Below are 14063 nucleotides of genomic sequence, written 5' to 3'. Positions count from 1 at the left end.
TGATTCATGACCATAAATGAAGCCATTATTGCTAAGGGCCTCTCAATTTCTTGATTTTTCTTTTAAGGTGGCTATGATATCAGCAAATTTCCCCCCCTCTGTCCTTAATTATTAATAGTTTTATTTCTGTCAACTCAATGGACGACGACTTTGGTTGTGATTGAAGCAGACTTACATAATCACTTTCATTGACTTCATAGAATGCTGCATACCAGTTAAGATTAGCAATTATACTCTGTAATAAGATGCACTGCATTTGGATAGTACAGCCATTGTTGTAAGGTCAGATATTTAATGGAAAAACTTACTGGTTCTGCATTCATATAATGGATGGGGATATGTGCTAGTGTTAATTTGGGAAAAAGGATATTGAAGTGAAGATTAATGTTAGAAGTAAATACTTTTATGTCATCACGGCCTTTGCTTGCCTTCAGAATCCATTAACAGCAAGGTCACCAAAACTGAACAGTTTGGGTAGGGATTCACCAGTATGTGTGAATTGCAGTACCTGGTACAGAGTATTCAATGCACTGGTAGCCATTACCACTAGCAGTGAGGACAAATCTACCAACAGTCATCACATGCAATGTATTATTTCAGGCTGCCCTCAAGGCTGTGTGCACAGGAGGGGATGTGAGGAGATTAGAAGTTCTTCCTAGGTCAGTAGAAAGAACAGTATCATGAGACTTTAAATTGAAAATGTGAGAACACACTTATGTGACCTTATGAGCTGAATTGATGATTAATAAAGTAATTCTAAAAAAAGTCACAGCAGCTTGTTTTTTTTTTAATTTAGGATAAGTTTGGGGAAAGAAAAGTCAAATTTGATCTTTTCCTTTACATTTTGGAATGTTATGATTTACATTTGGTTCACATTGTAAAAAATATATGTGTATTGTAAGTGTACATGTATGTTCATGCTGCATATAAAAATCTACAGACTAAATTTTGGGGAGTTTTGACAGTCTAATACTATTATTTAATCTAAAAATAATACTTTTATGATGAGAGTGAATCTGAGCATATACTTTTTGAATTCCAGGGATGACATTAAATGTTCCACGTTTGCTTTATGGAAGCTGACGCTTTTATGGAAAACATATTATTATCACCATTTTATAGCTGACCAACCTGAGGCTTAAAAACGTCAAGAAGCTTCCCTCTGTAAGTGCTACCTTGTCTTCTTGTGTTGAGAGGGAAGTAGCATCAGTTGGCCTTCTTAGTGTCAATAAAGGAAAAAGCGGGGGGGACTTCAAAAAGCAAGGAGCCAATATAATCGAATACCTGCTTTGAACTAGACACTGGCTTTTATGCCTTACATATAGTGCATCATTTAATTATGAGTACAGCTGTGTGCCCGGCTGGGCATTACCACATATTACAGATCAAGAAAGAGAGAAACTAGTCTTTGCCCATGTTCTTACAATCAGAAGGTAGCGGAATCAGAATTCACACCTAGGTCTATCTGGCTCCATGCTTTCCCATACAAGCAGCCCCAAGGTATAAGTAAATAGGGTTACAATTGTTTTCAGCCTTTCTCCTTGCCTTGCCTACTTGCTCTGCCCTGGTTTACACACACACACACACACACACACACACATACACACTTTTGCTTTTGAAATTCTGTGTAGTCCAGAAACATGGAATCAACTAATATTTTTTGTCATAGTTGATAGTTTTTCTTCAAACTGAGTCTTTCCTTAACATTCTTAAATTGTCACCCAAAATTAATGCCTATTTTGTTCAACTCAGGAAACAGGAAAATTGTGCTTTGTTTTCATCACCAGAGCCATAGCAAGCCACATATTCAACTAAGTTCCTCAGGTAAGAATTTACTGTTTTCTTTGTCTAACATGAGGACTCTTGTTGCCAAATCCTAAGCATTTTCACATTGACAGCACTGAGAGTTTGATCTGAAATTGAGCTAGCTATAGCCTGGTACTATGAAGGATGTGAATAATGATATGGAGAGCAAACTTATGCAAAGCACTTACTGGGATGGCCACTGCATGGAATTATTTACATGCATATGTCTTCCCATCTCAAAACATCTCTTAGAGGCACATACCATTATTACGTATATTTCATCATGGAGGACATTAAAGCTTAGTGAAATTAATGATTTGCCATCGGTAATGTATTCTACAGCAAGTAGAGGAGCTGGAACTGAAGCCCATGTAACTTTAATTGTATTCTTAAACCCTACCCCATATGTGAATGCTTACCCTATGGGTTAGTAAGATTTACTCTATACAGCATGCATTGTTAATGGGTTAGTGTCACCTCAAAGGAGGTAAAAATTAGTTCTTGGAAAATTATGAACAAAATCCTACTTTTTAAATATATAAAGCACACAAATATACATAAAGTACATAGTCAGATGTATACTACATGTGTGATATTAACATTCTATTGGGGAATAGAAGTAAAAAAATAAATCTAAAAAGGATCTCTGAATAAGTGAATGGGGAATAATGAAAAACAAGTGTGAGAAGCACTGATCTATAGGTTTAAAAGGGCCAAGGATGTGAATGTTTTCATATAACTCAACAACTTGAGAAAAATGTAAGGTACTGGATTTATTAAAGAATAGTAATTTTTCTATCTTCAAACTTATACTGAATGAGTCATATCTGCAGTGCTATGATTATCTGTGATTTAGTCAAGATTTTGGGGGGAAAATTCTAGAAAGGACTTTCCAAGGGAACCGAGTATAGGGAAGGAGGTTCTGGTCAAGCCAGGAGATGGTTTTCCTATGAGCAATGTAGTTAATCCTTGAGCCTGGAAATATGTGAACATGGTCTGGGGATTCAGGAATGAGAAGCTAGAGAAAGCCTGGGTCAGGCTAAAACCAAACAGGAGCAAGGCCAAACACAGGTAGGTAGACAATGAAACATGTCCAGTTGCTTGGATGGAAGAAGCAAGAGCCAGGGGAGGATGAGGAGAATTAGAGTTTCTAGAAATGACATCCAAGAACATCAGGCATGGGGAGTATGGTCTCCATGTGGCAAATCTGCTGGGTATTTTCAAAGAATTGGTGGCTGCTAGAAGATTCTGTCTTGGGCACTAGCCCCGTTCTCACATAAAATTGGGAAATATTAAGACTTTTAAAAGAAACAGAAATATTCACTGAAGAACCATAAATACCTTAAAAAGTATTAAAATATTTTCAGCATCACTATTAATCAAAGAAATGCAATAAGAAGAAAGCAATTTTTGCTTTTGAAGATCATAAAAGATCTGAAAAAGCTAATATTACATACTTCTGAGAATATGATAAAATTGGCACTTTCATGTGATGTTTGTGGAAGTAAAATTTTGCAAAATTTTTCTAGAAAGCTGTTTGGCAATGTGCACCATGAATCTTTAAAAGGTTCATAATATTAGTCCATAAATCCAATTTTAAATACCTGTTCTAAGAAAAATATCTTAAGGCCAGAGAATAATGTGTAAAGATATTCATTGCATGGGGTAAAACTTCAAATAATTTACATATCTAATAACTAAAGTGGGTGAAATAAGTCATGAGTAGTGATGGAATGCAGCATTATACAGATACTAAAAAAAGTTTTCAGTAAATAAGAAATGGAGCTAAAAAGTTACATATTGCATTTTCCCTATTAGATTGTAAAGATAAAAAAATACTGACACAATTGTGTAGATAAGGGCATGAAAACATTGTTAATCATAATGCTGTGATGGACATTTTGGAGGCATGTTTGGCAATATGTAGTAGTATTTGAAATATGCATATTCTTTCACTCAGCAACTCCATTAAAAATTTTTTTTTTTGTAGTTGTAGATGGACAGAATGTCTTTATTTTGCTATTTTTTTAATGTGGTGCTGAGGATCAAACCCAGTACCTCATGCATCTTTAGGATACATTCAGACAAGTACAAAAAGCTACAGGTTCAAGGATATTCCTTCTACCATTGTATATATTAGAAAAGAGAGGTAAAAACCTAAATATCTGTTAATAAACAATAGATACATGTATATAATATAATACTACAGAACCATTAAAACGATGATATATATTAAGGAGCTGGAGATAGAACAAGGAGACAGTTCTTTTGTTAGATTATTTCCCAGGTTAGATTAAAACTTGCCAGGTTAGATTACTTCATGGTTTTTCCCAAACTGGAAGAAAAGGAAAAAAAACAACAACAAAGTAAAGAGGCAAAACCTACAAGTATTGAAAGAATATTGAAAGATATTGAAAGAATGACAACAGTGAGGGTAAAGGAGACACATAACTGGATTACTGCACAACACACAGCAGCCAATCTTATTCTAAACTACATTCCAAGAGGACAGTGTGATATATAATGTGTATAGGTTTATGACAATACCAGGAAGGATAGATGTATTTGAAAACAAGGTTCTATAAGATCCTATTTTAAATAAAACAAATATTTAGAGCACAGGCTTTAACCCACAGTCTACCATAAAGTGTGACATGGAGTCTTTTTAATCAAGTGCCAATAGAAAGTTAAAAATAAAGAATTCCTAGTAATTTATTCAGTGTCACTTTTTTTTTGTACCAGGGATTAAGCCTAGGGGTGCTTAATCACTGAGACACATCCCTTGCCCTTCAAAAAAAAATTTTTTTTAAAGTTGTAGATGGACACATTACCTATATTTTATTTATTTATTTTTATGTGATGCTGAGGATCGAACCCAGTGCCTTGCACCTGCTAGGTATGCACTCTATCAATGAGCTACAATCCCAGCCCCCCCAAGCCCTTTTTATTTTTTATTTTGAGGCAGGGTCTTACTAAGTTTCTTAGGGTCTCCCTAAGTTGTGAAGGTTACCTCGAACTTGTGATCCTCCTGTCTTAGCCTCCGGAGTTGCTGGGATTAGGTGTCACTGCTCTGGGCTCAATGTCATTTCTTGCCTCCATTCTGAAACTGTTTTAAATGGGCATGTTGAACTAAGAAAACAAAACTGATGCTTTCACAGGAGATGGAGTCACACTTGTGCCTTGAATGGGATCTGAAATACCCTTTTTCCCAAAGGCAAATGCTTGCAGGTCTTGCCTCTTTGTTTTTACCATTAAAGTTGCACTTGTTCACCTACCAGGGTTTATAAAATCCTATATTTAGTGTTTTTTTTTTCCCCTACAACAAAATATTTGTTAAAAAGACCAGATTTGTGTGAGTGTGTCATGTGACTGTACACACAATCACGTATACTCATTATATAAAGTAAATTTAAAATGTTGATTGAAGGTTACCAAGCTGAGTATATTCTAGTTGCACTAAAATATGTATATTTCCTTTATTATTATAAAAACACATACTTCTGAAACCATCTTGACATTTCTGAACCTGAGATGCAGCTTGTAATCAGTGTCAAAAGAAACCTGCCAGCTGCTAACAGAGCAGGTGCCACCATGATCTTTGCTCATGCCCATGGGAATGTAACCACAAGTAGAAGTTAGAAGCTCATTTCACGTTCTCCTCCACTGAGCTTATGAGTTACTTAAGTTGATAGCTCCTCATGTGTCTAAATTTTAACTTACATTTGGAAAAAGAAGGAAATAAATTCTACTTTGATTCAGTAAGACACTGAAGAGTTTCTAGTTCAGAGATTATTAACTGCCATATACCTGACTGTGCTGCTGGAGACAGGAAAAAGTGTCACATTCTTTGGACTCTAAACCACAGACTTTTGAAAGATGGAACAAGTAGGTTATGACTGACTGAGGCATCATGAAGGAAAACTCAGGCACTAAGATTCCATCTGCCAAAAACTTCTGACTTTCAGGGCAGCTGGTTACTTTGCAACAATTTATAAAGCAACTCTAAAAATTCTGGGAGTTTTGACGTGTTGCAAAATTAGACTATCAATTAAAAGGGTATAAACAGGTCAAGACCACAAACATATGGTATTAAAAAGCTGAGTCACTGTGATATTAACTATAACCACTGAATGGCCAGACATGATTCAGACAAATCTATAGATTCTGAATAGGAAGCAGGTTTAGGTTCTACTTCTGATGATTATATGGAAGATAGTTATGGTTTGCACTTTGCTATCAATGGTTAAAAAACAAATTTTTTCTACATTTAACAAAGTTTGTTTCTGAAAAGTTGTTAAACCAATGGATTATATTCTATTGAATGTGTTTTTGGGATCAAGTAAATGCATGTGTGTGTGTGTGTGTACACACACACACACACACACACAAGAGGGTTTTCTTCAAGAATTTTTACAAAAAACATTAAAACTGTTATCTCTACTAATCATCTCTAGAGATTATGATTTTGGAGTGGTATTTACTTTTAATTTATGCTTTTCCATATTGTTTGAAAAATTTGTTGTGTTTAAATTAATATCATGATCTAAATAAAAAACTATGATTTTCAAATTTCAATTTTTTTGTAATAACAAGGAAAACATTATCATATATTAACAGAAAATGATGCATAATCATATACTGTATGTATGATATTATAAACTACACACATATACACATATGCACATAGTCACATGACAAATATTAGAACTGAAATAAACCAAATAAACCAAAATAACCAAAGTGTTTATGGTTATTGGTTTATAGATTATTTCATTTTCTTTGTACTTTTCTATATTTCTAACTTTTCTATAATGAACATGCATTATTTTTGTATTGTGGAAAAAAATATTATGAATAGACATTGGGAATTATTTTGGGATTTTAAATAACATTGAGGTTTCTACATTTCTCCTCTATTTCTTGATTGGTTCCTTATAGTTAAAAAGTGGGTGCTGGTAATTTTGAAAACAACTGAAAGTTTTTCTCCTGAGAGGGCAAGTAGCTGTGAATGGAGAAGCAGGAAGAAGGCTACTGCTGATGTTGGAATGCCTGTACGTCGGCTCTTTCAGCTGCGAGCACCAGGGGAATGAGCTGGGAGTAGAGTCCACAACAGGCAAAATCTTGTTCTTCCTCTTCCTGAACCCTTCTCCTCAATGATGACTGTAATTCTACCTAAGCAGCCTTGGAAATTTAGCATTGTCCCTGTTCTCTGGTGACCCTCTCCAGAAGAGCCTCTTGTGTTTTCTGGGAGGCATGCTCTGAGCCAATCAGTCATCTCTTGAGGGAGGCCATGTTGTCATTACTCTGAATAATAGATTAAGAGACTTAATTGTACATAGCAGATGCTGCCTGTGTGCTAGCAGGAAAAGAGGCCTCAAAACTGTATCTACTGTGTTCTGGTGAATTCCAGCAGAGCCAGCAGAAGAGAGGAGCAAGTCTGTAATAGCTCCTGTCTGCTGACAGCCCATGCTCTGGCAGAAATGAGGAGAAAATAGTTGAACACAGAAGGGTTATGAGCCTGAGGGCAATGGCTTATATTAATGGCTTCAAATCAATTTTTGATTTAATAAATGAAGCAATTAGTGTCAATGACTTAGCACATGGCTAGCACATATTAGGTGTTCATTAATGTTAATTATTATTTTAGGAAATGATTACATTTTATAGTAGTTAATAGCTAGCAAAGAACTTTCATAAGTGACTATCTAAAATCTGTTTGGGGTATATGTGACATTAATTAAATATATCCATTTCTGACACATTAACGCACTTAGAAATGAGAGATTCTCCTGAGTTTTGACATCTCTTTGAACTGCTAGTATACCTTCATCAGTCATTTATGTCTTCTTGGGGTAGTCAGAGGTTCACAAAACCTCTTATTTTATTATTTTATTTATTTATTATTTGTATGGTGCCGGGGATGGATCCCAAGGCCTGGTGCAGGCCAAGCATTTGTTCTACTACTAAGCTATACTCCCAGCCCATAAAAAGAGTACTTTGTAATGGAGTTTGCAGCCTCAATCTGTTCACAGCTCTTTTACAAAGACTCATAATAAACCCAAAATTTATTGTCTGACAAAGACTCAGAACCATCCAAAGGTAAGGTAGTTACCTATGGGATTCTTAGCTTTCCCAGTCTTTTCTCCGGAAGGTTAGAATTACTTGTCAATTCTGTTGAAATGCCTTAATTCATAAATCACATAGTAAAAAAAAAATGGTTATAGATTTCTTCCTGGCATTACTGAGCCCTGAGGAGTGTGCCTCCAGGCAGATCATTAGTCTCTACAAGTCAGCTCTAATGATGGGCTTTTGGGGAGGTGGGTGTACGCAGCAGGGAGGTGGAACTAGCTTCTGAATCATTCTCTTGCTCCCTAAGCAGCAAAGATCACTTGCTGTCGCTGCTAACAAGGAGGGAGGCCAAATGTAGCAATTCACAGCAAACCAAGTTGTCAGCTGTTTTATGTGGAAGCAAACTAGAATGCTCCAAGTCTGCAACTCAAACTCCTCCCAAGGAGGCAAGAACTGCGTAGAACAGAGCCATGTTATCAGCAAGGGATATATGAAGTTGGATAACAGCGGGACAAGTTAAAATGTATGAAGTGCTTTGCATACATTGAACTCAGAGCTTGGCTTTAATCTTGATCACAACTCTATAAAACAGATGCCATTATCATTCCAATTTCCACAGGAAGAATCTAAGTCTTAGAAGGGTTAAGTGACTTGCCTAGTTACACATTGTGCTGAGGCTATAGCTGAGATTCAGAAGACTTCTTCACCCAGAGCCCCTGCACACACACACACATACACATACACAAACATGTACACCTCTCTGATATGAAATATACATATTTGTTAAATATATATATCAAATCTATCTATCTATCTATCTATCTATCTATCTATCTGATCCACATGTTTTTCTTTATATGTGTGTGTGTATGTGCATGTGCTGATATTAATTGGGACTCTATTCCTAATATCTAGGATAAAACTCCATATGCCCTTAGGGTAACATTTACACATTATGTAAGATTTTATTTTAGCATTCTAATGCTCTTTAAACGTTTAATATTGCTTCTAAGTAGACTCTACATAGATTTAAATGTCACTCTTAATTTTTTCCACCATCCTAACTTCTAGACCAGGTTAGGACTTCCTGTAAACACTTCCAAAGTACCCTATCTCCTTCATTATAATATTTTCCACACATTATTGTAACTCTCTGTTTAATGTCTGGCTTCTTATTTGTTCACTGCTGTATCCCAATGCCTTTCACGGTACCACACACAAAGGAGACTCTCAATAAACATGGATTGAATGAATACAGATATGATATCAGTCTTGATAGCACTGTTATCAAGGCCTTATTCTACTAATTTGTTCATTATTTTCTCTATCAGATATCTACCTGTTGCAGTTAATAAATATGGAAAATCTTAACATTTTGCTCTGCTTCCATCACAATCAACACACATACATAAACATATAAAGGCAACCTTGACTCCTGATAAATATTAGCAATATGTGCATGGCTAGGCATATGCATGTTGAACCTACCAAGAGGAGTATTTTAAGTCAAACTGTAATAATCAGAGTTATAATAATAATAATCATGGGAAAATGTTCTTATTTTAAACATGACATACATCTGTAAGATTACTGTGGGGATAGGTAGAGAACTCTGAAATTTTTCTTAAGTGCTTCTTATTTGTTCACTGCTGTATCCCAATGCCTTTCACAGTACCACACACAAAGGAGACTCTCAATAAACACAGATTGAATGAATACAGATATGATATCAGTCTTGATAGTACTGTTATCAAGGCCTTGAAAAAAGAAAAATGAAGTATTATTTTTTACATGAAAAAAGAAAAATGAAGTATCCTTTCAAAACAATTTTCTTTATATTCAAGAGCAAAGAACTAAAAAATTATTCAATTATTTTTAAAGTTTCTATGTCAGTGCATTTTTATTTGTGGTATACAAAAGTATTAAAGATTCCTTCAGTCTCATATTATGTTCAGACATTCACATCTGGATGTCAGGAAGAAGAAAATGAAAAAAAGAAACAAAAAGGTTACAAAATAGATGAGAAGAATATGCAACCAAGGGAGGACAAAAGACTGATGCCCAGCAGTTAGGAAAAAGCAGCAGAGTATTATCTCTGTGTTGACTTGTATCTGCAGTAACAGCTACAGAGCAGCTGCATGATGGCTGCAGTCTTCTTATCTGGTGCTCTGATGCTCTTCTCAATGCCACTGGGTTAGCCAGCCAGGCATTCCTTCAGCATGAACAGCTGAGAGATGCCAGATCAGCAAGAGAGCTGGGAAATTAATACATGCTATGAAAACAAAATCACTGAATATCACATTCAAACTTCATCACTAGTATTTCTGTGGCTATTTAAAGAAAACCCCAAAGGAGCAAGATCCAAATTACAATGTGTTCTTTTTCTGATATGGCTGCTGGATACAGGCATGCCCCAAGGTTATACCCTCGCTTCTCTGGATGCAACCATTAACTCCAAGCAGGTGACTTCCAAGATTCTACGGTCTATTTCCTCCTGGACTCATACTACATGGATGCTGAGTGGAAAGCCTCACACCTGAGAGGTCTTCAGGGCAAGTCATGACCCAAACTCTTGCTCTTGCCAATTCCTTTTTCCTGGTTGACAGCAGTACCCTCTCTCCTCAGGATGGAAGTTTCAGAATCAACTTTCATTCCTTTCCACACTCGATTAGATGTCTCTCCATGGCAATGGTAAGTCAGTCCCTTAACACTTCTGGGCTGATTCAGTAAGTCATACCACTTCCCTTCTCATAAGCGTCTCAAAATTCAACCTTGTGTAAGGATTGACATTCTATTCCTTCTTCCAATATGAGGATGAGCTTTAGGATATGAGTTCTACATACCTTTCATGATCATCTCTTCAAACACTCCTTGCCTCTCCAGGGTTTACTATCCCTGACCACAACCTACATATTACTCACTCTAATACCTCTGCTCAGTTGTTCCTTCAAACTGGAACACTTTCAGCATTCTGAAGTCCTCCTTTAATATAGGTAGGCTCAGATCTCTCTTTCTCCAAAAAGTTATCACAGACTCTTCCCTGTTAAAAATCTTTCATACTTAAAAAAAATGTTTTTGTAATTCTGCTGTGGCATATGCCACAGAATGCCTTTTATAAGAAGAGCTAAATGCTACCATTTTTTTTTTTTTGGTGAATTCTTAGAAGGCAGAATTTTACCTCCATAATTCCCACGTAGGAATCTGCAGCTATAAAGAGCTCATGAAATAGTTGTGAATACTGAGTGCAGGAAGGAGCTTGCGAATCCTGTTTAACTTTTCTTTTCTATTAAGCATTGGCCCTATTTTCTTTTTCTTGCTCTAGGGAACTATTTAACTTACACTTCAGGTTTCACAATCATCTACACACAGCAACCCTTCTTTTTGGAGCCGAAGGTTTTGTGCTGTTCTTGATTTCCCCAATTGGTAACTCTAGGAAGATGAGAAATTCAGTTCTATAATCTGTTTCTGCACCAGCAAGTGTGACACACACTCAGGGTTCATGTCTTCCTCTCTGGGAGTGAAAGCCTTCAATCTCGAGCAAAGCAAAGGCTGTCCAATATTTATATATTTTCAATCTATTGGATTATGTTCACTTTCTTTTGACTGAGAGATACTTCAGAAGCCTACATTTTAGATCAGTATGATCATAAGAGGAGGAAAACACACCATTAATCAATCTGATGGAAATACAAAAAAAAAAAAAAAAAAAAATCCTTAGAGTTAATAGATCACATCAGAGCCAAGGAAAATACAGAAATATAAAAACGACATGCATCTTAAAACAGCAACTTCTTGGTTCCTTTTCTTAATTCTCCTCACTCGGTTGGAATGTAACCTCAAAGTGTGAATTAAAAAAAAAAACTTTCATAATATATACTACCTTAATAAAAAAATAGATCTATTTTATTTGATTTTCCTAATTGTCCTGCCAGGTGAGCATTATATCTCCCATTTTAAAGATGATAAAGCAGAGAACAAACTTTATTTCTGAACTCTACCAGCACACTCTACACATGCTCCCCGGGAACTCTTCTGAACGCCATGTGGCTCCTCCAGGAACCACCAACCAGAAATTTCCTCCTCTGGCACCTCCCCAACCAATGTGAACTCTTCAGGAATCCCCGCGAGAGCTCAACTGGAACTCAACGGGAACTCCGTGAGAACTCAAAAGTCATCATCTTAATGGCTCCCTGGCGTCACCTCTCAACCACTACTTCTGGCAAAAATGCCATGCGTCATCCCGACTCGGCTGTGGCCCTCAACAGACTTGGACATTACAGTGATTAGGAACATCACTTCCATGACTCAACATGTATTCCCTTGAACTGATTTAATCACTGGATAGCTGTGTTACCGCAAGAAAATCACTTAAATACTCAGAGCTTCTGTTCAGTCATTTCTAAAATGTGAGTAATAATATTGCCTGCTTCATATGATTGCTGTGTAGGTTACACGAACCTCTGGATGTGGAGCAATTAGTTCAGAATGTGGACATGTTGAGGCCTCATCAGTTACACATAACATCAGCATTACTGACAAGGACAGCAGCACCCAGAGGAGTCCAAATAGTATGCTATTTTCACTAACCATGGCAATATGCTTTGTGTAGAAGCTGCCATCTACTCTTAAGCTTTCCCATGGGTATTTAATCAGAGAACTATGACTCGAGTTTGGTACATTCATGTCCTCTCTAGAAGGGCATTCACACAGTTCAGCCTAGGCATGAGGGAACACTGTGCTGGCTTTCTACTCTATCACCAGCATGACAATTAAACATTAAATATGAATGGGACAGTGCATTGGCCATAAAGAGCAGGAAACCAAGTGGAATATCAGCATGTTGGTCAGTCTCAGGGATTTTTAGAACCAGGCAACTGGTCTACTATAAAGAGGCAAAGTGAATACTGAAACCCTTGGCAGATCTCCCAGAATGTTCTGCAGGTTCCATTCCACTTAATCATTTTAACATGTGCAGGCTATCTAAAAAACCTTCTGTGACCTTCTGTTATTTTAATGGAAAGGACAATACATTTCATCTTGACAGTACAGTTGACATACAAAAACTCAGTGTTTTTAATGAAGACAGGCTTACATCACTTTTTAAAAAAAATTTTTACATAATTTCTCCCACCTGATTTGTACTTAATGCTGTAAGTTGCACAGAGTGGGAACAGAATAACTTTGCTGTATTTTTTATTAAAAAGGGCCTTCAGTGAGGGTTGGCACAATTAATAGGCACCTCCAGCCCAAAGAACACTGTGAATTTAGCAGAGCAGAAAACTGGTCACACTTTCCAATTTTCCTTTTTTTTAGTGACTCTTGAGTGAATGAATCAGTATCTTTGTGATGTGAAGAATTTGACCTGTTCACCTCTTGCTGGATTTTTTAAATCACTGTGTCAGTATAAAGAAAGTCATAAGCTCTCTATGATTGTGACTTACCCATGACTAAGTCTCGTGCTTCATTCTTACCAATAACCTACCTAAGGAACCCAGAATGCAACTAGGTTGCAGAACTCAAAATGCAAAAAAAAAAAAAAAAAAAAAAGTCAAAGAGACAACATAATTCCAAACAGAAGAGAATGTAGATAAGATAAGGTTAGATAAGATTAAGGTCTGTGTAGAAAAGATTAAGGTTCTTCCAGAAACATATTTTTCCCTCTAATCTGGATAGAGAAAAGAACTTGAATGTAGGCCAGGACAAGCAGGCTGACTGACAATGGAAGGACGGGAGAAAAGATGTCACAAGGAAGTCAAAGACTCTCTGGTATCAGGGAATTAGAGAGTGGGAAAGTTAGGAGATGAGGGAAAAACCACTGCTATTGCAGAGACTGAATGAGATTACGTATGCCCAGTAGGTCAAGAGGGAGACAAGTGGTCTCCAGCTTGGTGGCCTGAGTTTAAATCCTTACCCTGCCTCTGCCTGGGGTGTGATCCTGGGGAAGTTACTTAGGTTATCTGCATCTCAGTTTCCTCATCAGTCAGTTGTACAGATGAAATGAGATCACAGAAGGAGAGTACTTGGAGCTGCTGGTTGCATGTCTGTAATCTCAGTGACTCAGGAGGTTGAGACAAAAGAATTGCAAGTTCAAGGCCAGCCTCAGCAACCTAGAGGCCCTAAGGAACTTACTGAGACCTGTCTCAAAATAAAAACTAAAAAGGGCTGAGGATATAGGTCAGTGATAGAGT

The 14063-nt window shown here is 36.7% G+C and overlaps 1 protein-coding gene and 1 long non-coding RNA gene across 15 annotated transcripts in view; one reads left to right on the top strand and one right to left on the bottom strand.

The window, feature by feature from the left end:
- The window catches only part of Sgip1 (SH3GL interacting endocytic adaptor 1), a 201273-nt gene that overhangs the window by 30034 nt on the left and 157176 nt on the right, over positions 1 to 14063 (bottom strand). The gene's annotated exons all lie outside the window — the stretch shown is intronic.
- Positions 1081 to 10380, top strand: LOC114103714 (uncharacterized). Its single transcript, XR_003584720.2, has 3 exons — positions 1081 to 1164; positions 1753 to 1824; positions 10282 to 10380. It is a non-coding gene; the product is annotated as an uncharacterized lncRNA (long non-coding RNA).

Source organism: Marmota flaviventris, chromosome 10 (genome assembly GCF_047511675.1).
Source record: "Marmota flaviventris isolate mMarFla1 chromosome 10, mMarFla1.hap1, whole genome shotgun sequence".
In the NCBI taxonomy this organism is placed as follows: Eukaryota; Metazoa; Chordata; class Mammalia; order Rodentia; family Sciuridae; genus Marmota; species Marmota flaviventris.
This window is presented reverse-complemented; position numbering and strand designations above follow the sequence as displayed.